Genomic DNA, 7,787 nt, shown 5'->3' on the forward strand with positions numbered 1-7,787 from the left:
CTAATCTTTCACTTTCAGTCTGATTGTGTTCTTGCATCTAAGGTTAGTCTCTTGTAGACAGTGAATAGAACATGGTTTTTTGTTGCTGTCATTGTTGTTTTGTTGTTTTAATCCATTCTATCAGTCTTTCTTTCAATTGGGGAGCTCAATCAATTAACATTCAGCATTACTACTATAAAGGTGTTACTGTGCCATTTTATCCCCTGGATTTTGTTGTCATATCTTACTATTGTCTGCTTTATAACATTTCAATTTTTCTTCCTTATGGACTTCATTTAGACACTCTTCTCCAAGGTTTTCTCCCTGTTTTGTTTTGTTTTGCTTTGTTTCCTTTCAGACTGCAATACACTCTTTATTAACTCTTGTAGATTTGTTCTGTTGGTAACAAACTCTCTCAGTTGTTGTCAGTGAAGCCTTTAAACTAACCATCATTTCTGAAGGATAATATTGCCAAATAAAGCATTCTTGCCTGGCTGCTTTTCTCTTTTGGTACCTTAAATATATCATACCACTGCCTTCTCACCTCCATGGGTTCTGATGAGAGATTGACACTTAGCATTATCAAGTCTTCCTTGTAAGTAATACATTGTTTTCACTTGCTGCTCTCAAAATTCTCTGTATCTTTGGCCTTTGAAGGTCTGAATAGTATATGTCTCAGACTATGTCTATTAGGATTTATTCTGTTTGGGGTAGATTATCCTTTTTGAGTATTGATATTCATGTCTTTCATCAGTGTTGGAAATTTTTTGATGAGCATTTCTTACCCCTTTTCCATTCTCCTCTCTTTCTCTGGGACATCAAAAAACATACGTTTGTGCATTTTGAGTTGTCACTCAATTCGCTGAGAACTTGTTCAATTTTTGCATTCCTTTCTCTGTCTCTTCTTCCTGTCAAGTTCAAAACTTGAAACTTTGATGATGTCATTTTAACAATCTGTGTTAACCTGTGAATCTTTCTGAACATTAGAGGAAAACTTGAGTTAGTAGTTGGAATTAGATGAGATAAAAGTGTCAGGAAAGCAATTTTTTGGAGTAATATTTCCATAATCTGTTAAACTGCCTTTATCTGTTAATTTTTTTGAATATGAAATAAAATTATAAAAGTATATATGATTCCATCATAAATCCTGAGTAGTAATTTGATAAAACCGAATACACATTGATGGTTAAAAATAATCTTGTAGAAAACTATAATAAAATAAAAGATAATGTCTGTTTTTTTTTTAAGGTACTAGGTTGGGGAACTGGGACTTCATATGTGAGAAGCAGACACTCAACCAGTGAACCATATCAGCTCCCCTGAGTTAGTTTTTTGTTCTGTTTACTTGTCTGTTTTTATTTTATTTCTTATTTTAGTAGACACTGGGGACTGAAACTAGGACCACCCATGTGGGAAACAGGTGTTCAACTGCTTGAACCACATCCACTCCCCTGGTCATGTCCATTTGCTAAGAAAAATCAACTGACTAAAATCCTAAAGCTAATATTACTATTATATTTAATTTTTTAACTTTCTATTTTATTATAAATATAATATTTACCAGAAATTTTTAAAACAAATACATAAAAGTCTCTTCTTCTATCTTTCTCAAATTTCTCAAATTTCTCAGATTTAAATCTTATATAGCCATAGGAAAATGATCAAAACCAGGGAATTATCATAGATATAATATTTTTTATTAATTCGCAAACTTTATTCAAAATTCACACAATGCAGCTACTTTCATTTCTCCTTAGTCTTCTCTCATCTGGAACCATTCTTCTGCCTGTCTTTGTTTTTTATGAGTTTGACACTTTGAATAAGACTGAGTGCTTATTTTGTAGAATGTACCTCAATTTGAGTTTGTCTGTTGTTTCTTTGTGATTTTTATCATGCATTTTTGGAAGAAATTCCATACAAGTGATGCTGCGCCCTTGACAGTGCATCACATTGAGAGGCATATAACATATGGTGGGTGTTAACTTTGATCCCTTGGTTATGGTCACATCTGCCACATTTTTCAGTATAAAGTAATTAATTATTTATGTGTAATTAGTAAGCAACTTATGAGGAGATATTTTGAGGAAATGCACATGTCCTTTCTCTCATTCACTAATTTTATCATTCTTTGATGAATCTTGCCTGTATGAATTATTCCTCTGGTGTTTGCAAAAGCAAACATTATTCTTAATGGTACAATTTTAAACACATGTAAATCTTGTACATGTTGCCCACAATCATCATTTCTACTCAACATTGAATTGGTCATAATGGTCAATGCATTAAAAACAGATAAAGAAATATCATTGGAAGGGACGTCCAGGGAAGGTGGTACAGTAGGGAGTTCCAGTACTCAATCCTTCCATCAAAACAACTGTTAAACAGGCAGGGACTATGTGAAACACATATTTTGAAACTTTGAAAACTCTGAAGAGCATGATACAACATTCAGGGAAAAGCAGGAGAATGAGGCTTATAAACTATCGTAAAGAATAGTAAATTGCTCTTTCTGTAAAGCTGCTATCAGAGCCCACACCATACTCTAACAGCAGGCCTTCTTGGGCTCCAGTCCCTGGCTAACTCCCTGGTGACAGAAAGGGACATAAAAATTCTCTTCCCCCCACATGGGGGTAAGCATAGCTGATCACTGACCACATTTGGTGATATGAATCACAGGAATTCTTGATTCTGAGGGCAACTAATATTTCAACCCACCTAGAAAAAGACAGCAGCTACCAAACCTCCTTGGATATGGAGGATATTAAAGATGCTGTACTTCCTCAGGGTTGCAGAGGACAGTTAGCTGAAAGGTAGCATTTTATGGGCAGGCCAGGAAAACTCAACGTTGGAGAAGCTTCTGGTACCCTTCCTGATCCCCTGCCAGGGCAATTTTGAGCCAATCTATGTTCCTTTCATTGGTCTCTGGTTCCACTTTTTCTTGGAAAGGCTGACTTGGGAAAGTTCTTTCTGGGGTGAATCTCCACCCACAATTCACTTTCCAGTCAAAAGCATTTAGAGACAAGGAAAGGAGTGTAAAAAATCAAAGAGGTGGAAAGTCTGGACAAAGCCCTGCTTGCTTCAAACACCTAGGAGAGGGAGTTCTGCCTCCTGGAAACAAAGGGGGAAACCAAACTCCTGTAAAGAGAGGAACTCCAAAACAACTAACAAGCCAAAGCTCAGTCCAAGACAACAACCTTGAAAGTTAGGGTAAACCCTGAACACTACATTATCTTGGATAGACCTTCCTGATAGAAGAGCTGATCCTCATAAAAATCCTCCATCTTATCACCAGCTCGTAACCCAGAAACAGACATGTTAATGAATAAAACCCTGAGTTAACATTTTAATATATTATATATACATTCAGCAACAAAAAAGTGCATGACAAACAAAGAAACAGATAATAATGGGCCATCCAAATGAAGAAGATAAATATACAGAAAATACCAAAAAAGAAAATGAGAATGTGGACACACTCAACAAAACCTTTAAAAAATTATCTTAAAAAAAAAATCAAGGAGATGAAGGAAAGTATAGAGAAAGAAAGAAAGGCTACCAGGAAAACAATGAATGAGTAATAATAAAGTAAGTAAAGAGATTGAAATTTTACAAAGGAACCAAACAAAACTACTGGTGTTCAAGTCCACAAGAACTAAAGTGAAAAATGCCTAGAAAGGTTTCAAGAGCAGATTGGAGTTGGCAGAAGAAAGAATCAGTGAACTTGAAAACAAGACACCTGAAATGAGTCAGACTGAGGAACAGAAAGATAAAAAAAGAAATATTAAAAGTGAAAATATCCTAAGACAGCTATGGGACACCATCTAGCACAGTAATTTTTGCCTTATGGGAGTTCTACAAGGGGAAGAAAGAGAACAGGGGGCAGAGGGATAGTCAAGGACATAATGACAGAGATCATGCCAAACTTAGTATAAAATGTAAATACGCCCATCCAAGAAGCTCAGAAAACACCAGTCAGGATAAACATGAGTAAAATTACAACCCATCATATATTGATTACACTATCAAATGCAATCTCTCTAGTCAAAGGCAGAGATTGATATAATGGGTAAAAAAAGGATGACTCAAGTATATGCTATAGGCAAGAGACTCACCTTAAATTCCAAGATACAAGTAGGTTGAGGGTGAAAGAATGGAAAAATATACCATGCAAGTAGTAACCAAAAGAAAACTGGAGTTAATATACTAATATCAGATAAAATAGTCTTTGAGTCAAAAACAGTAATGAGGGACAAAAATAGTCATTATATACTGTAAATGAGATAATTCACCAGGAAAATGAAAAAAATATATAAATTTATATGCACCCAACAGCAGAGCCCCATAATACATGAATCAGATACTGACAGATATGTAGGGAGAGATTTATGGTTTATAAATTTAACACAACACTCCCAATAATGGATAGGAAGGGACAGTTCCTAACTCATTATATAATACACGGCCAACATCACCCTAATACCTAGATCAGATAAATGTACCACTAGAAAAGAAAGCTACCAACCAATATCTCTTATGAAAAGAGATGCAAAAATCCTCAATTAAATCCTATCAAACTGAATCTAATGGCAAATTAAAAGTATTGTACACTGTCATCATATGGGATTTATAACTGGTAAGCAAGGTTTGTTCAACATAAGAAAATAAGGGTAATATACCCATTAACAGTATGAAGGAAAGAAAATGCATTTTCACCTCAAATGTACAGAAAAGACATTTGACAAAATGTAGCATACTTACTTTATGAAAACATTTCAAACACTGGGGATAGAAGGAACTTTCTTCAACATGATGAAAGGCATATATAAAAAGTCCATGATTTATGTATGATTAGTGGTGAAAAACTGAAAGCTTTCCCTCTGAATTCCTACTGTCAGGACTGTTATTCAATATTGTACTGGAAGTTCTTGCCAGAGCAATTGAGCCAGAAAAGGAATAAAAGGCATCCACATTAGAAGGCAAGAAGTAAAACTTTCACTATTTGCATATTATGATCCTATATATAGAAAACCCTAAAAATTCTATAACAAAACCTATGGAGCTAATAAATAAATTCAGCAAAGGGGTGGGGTGTAAAAATCAACACCTCTAAATCAGTAGTGTTTCTATACACAGGCAAAGAACAAATGGAAGACAAGAGCAAGAAAATTTCATTCACAATAAAAACTGAAAGAATCAAATATATAGGAATAAATTTAACCAAGGATGTAAAGGGCCTGTACACAAGCGCACACATGCGCGCGCGCACACACACACACACACACACACTACAAAACTTGCTAAATGAAATTAAAGAAGATATAAATACCTGGAAGGTAATTCTATATTCATGAATTAGAAGACTAAAAATCATTAAGATGTCAGTACTACTCAAAACAATTTATAGATTCAATACAATCCTAATAAAAGTTTCAGCAACCTTCTTTGCAGAAATGGAAAAGCCAATCATGACATTGATATGGTATGGTAAGGAGACCCAAATGACTAAAGTCATCTTGAAATAGAAGAATTAATTTGGAGGACTCACACTTCCTGTTTCTAAAACTTATTACAAAGCCACTTTAATCAAAACAGCATGGTACTGGCATAAGAACAGACAAACAGACCAATGGAATAGAATTGAGAGCTCAGAATTCAATCCTCACCTTTACAAACAAGTGATATTTGGAAAGTGGCAAATACTACTCAATTGGTCAAGAAAAGTCTCTTCAATAAATTGTTTTGGGAAAACTGTGAAAAAAGGAGGAGGACCCTTACCTTCCCCATATTAAAAAATCAACTCAAAGACCTTAATATATGTGCTAGAATTATCAAAAAGGCTTCATTGTCCTTTGTTGTAGATTGAATCATGACCCCAAAAAGACATGTTTAAGCCCCAACTCATGTTCCTATGGATATTAACACATTTGTAAACAGGATCTTTGAAGATGTTCTTAGTTAAGGTGAAGTCAGACTGAATCCCGTGGGGCTCATTCCCCTATGTCTGGGGTCCTTATAAGCAGAGGGAATTTGGACATAGTAGGCAACCATAGGAGACCTCCTGGGAGAGACATGGTCATTTGACAGAGGTAGAAAGGAAGTTAAGAAAGCATGGCTCTGCTAAAACCTTGATTTTGAACTTCTAGCCTCCAAAAATGGGAAAATAAATTCCTGTTGGTTAAGCTAACTAGTCCGTGGTATTATTATAGCAACCTCAGCAAAATAAGGTAATAATGCCTTCTGCTTACTTCCTTTGGACCTGGTGAAGGGATATGATGCCTTTGAAACTGCCATCCTTTGAACACAGATGATAAAGTGAGGTGAACAACTAACAAACTGCAGTTGATGAAAGAGAAATTTGGAGAAAGATGGAGTCCTCTCATATTTCTGAGCAGAAGAACAAGCCCTGAACATACCTCTGCCTAGTGGTCCATTTGTAAGGTAATAAATGTTGTTATTTTATTCATTATTTGTCAAGAAATCTCTTGTAAAATTATCCTAAAATGCAGATATGTAAAAGATTATAGTGGGGTAAATCGATCAACAAACAATTTTGAACACTGGAAATGGAGAGAATTGTAACAGCAAAGATGAAAAGAATGGCAGGGGGTGGGGATGCAAAGTCCTACTGATGTGGCCCAATGAAATTCACTAGAAATGCCCCTACCTAGCAAAATAGTATTTAATCAAGTAAAAGTGAAATGTCTGAATCCAGTATAAACTGATATGACCAGAGGGACAGACCAATTTACGAACATAATCCAATATCAATTTTTGGAATTCATAAACAATATCAAACTACCACAATAACCTAGTTAAGCTAACATGTATAGTTAACCATTACTTTGAGGAAATAGTGCAATTGGGTTTAACAAAGAGTTACTATAAGTAGTTTTTCCTTGTTATATTATAAAAAGGTAGAATTATGAATGTTTAAATAGTTCATATTCACTTTATTGTAATTTCATTAGGGTGGCAGGAAAAACTGAATTCCTCCCTCCCCTCTCTATGCATTGATAGGTATTGTGAAGCAATAGATAGTAGCTTTTCAGCTAACTACAAGCTTATATTAGCCAGGCACTAAAGATGATTTTTAGGAGCTGTATCTCTCAGATAAGAGATGACACTGAGTCTTTTAATGGAGAATTTGATGAGATTTGAGTTGATGCTGATTATGATTGTGAAATCTTTTGTATCATCACCTTACTAAAATGTTCATACCTTTTTGATGAGCTAGGAAACTTGACTGATTTTCATAATGTGTACAGAGTGATGTTCTGCTCTAAACATGATGAATATTACAAACAGTAAATTCTCTGAGAGATCCCCTAGCTCTTGAGTTTAGCTATTTAAAGTACCAAGCTATTTTCTAACAGCACAGTATGACGACTTTTTAAATTTGCATTAGAAATTTTCTTCTCTAATATCAGATTCAGTAAAGTAGTTGAGGAGAAGAATAAATATATTAAATTCAAATTATGCTAACAGAATCCATAGACACTTTATATATTGAATCAATGAGGAATGTTTCTCAGGAGCAAAGACAAAAAACAGTGTCTTAAACAAGTAAATGTTTTGTTTTTCTCTGGTCATAAGAGGTCTAGAGGAAATAACATAGGGTGAATTCAAATGTTCACAGATGTTTATTAGGACAGAGGCCTTTATTCAGCTTTGAACTCTACCATCCTAGAGTATGGCTTTCATCCTCTTACCTGAAAGATGCTCCCTTCACCTCCAGGCATAATTTCTACATCTCAGCAGGAAGGGCAAAAGGCAGAGGGTTATGCCAGCTGAGCCTTTTTCATCAATAA

Source organism: Dasypus novemcinctus, chromosome 3 (genome assembly GCF_030445035.2).
Source record: "Dasypus novemcinctus isolate mDasNov1 chromosome 3, mDasNov1.1.hap2, whole genome shotgun sequence".
NCBI lineage: Eukaryota > Metazoa > Chordata > Mammalia > Cingulata > Dasypodidae > Dasypus > Dasypus novemcinctus.